The sequence below is a fragment of the Penaeus monodon genome, chromosome 32 (genome assembly GCF_015228065.2).
Source record: "Penaeus monodon isolate SGIC_2016 chromosome 32, NSTDA_Pmon_1, whole genome shotgun sequence".
Lineage (NCBI taxonomy): Eukaryota > Metazoa > Arthropoda > Malacostraca > Decapoda > Penaeidae > Penaeus > Penaeus monodon.
Genome location: NC_051417.1, coordinates 10,132,151 through 10,132,525, shown reverse-complemented (window position 1 = coordinate 10,132,525; position 375 = coordinate 10,132,151).

The window sequence follows — 375 nt, the reverse complement described above, 5'->3', positions numbered from 1 at the left end:
TTGTCTGTGTGTGTAGGTGGTGGTAATTTGAGCCCGGTTCTTAATCTTTCAGGGGTTACATTTGCGCCACTAATGGATGATATAATCAATTTTAGGCAACTATATTTACAAAATATATTCTGGCTCTGGTCTGCGCATGCCATCATTACGACCTGACCATCGGCCACATTAGTTATTCACGTAATGCCTAATCTTTCCGATGATTTTATGATCACAAGAGGTGGATTTTAACCATAAATGGCGATACTTTACTTATACATTGTTGAAACTTACCTGTTACCCACATGGTTGCATGTGACTAGTTTAAAGTTCATCGCTGCGACCGTGCGTAGTTACAAAACTGTCACGCATGTGCATTGCCTTATGACGTTTAAA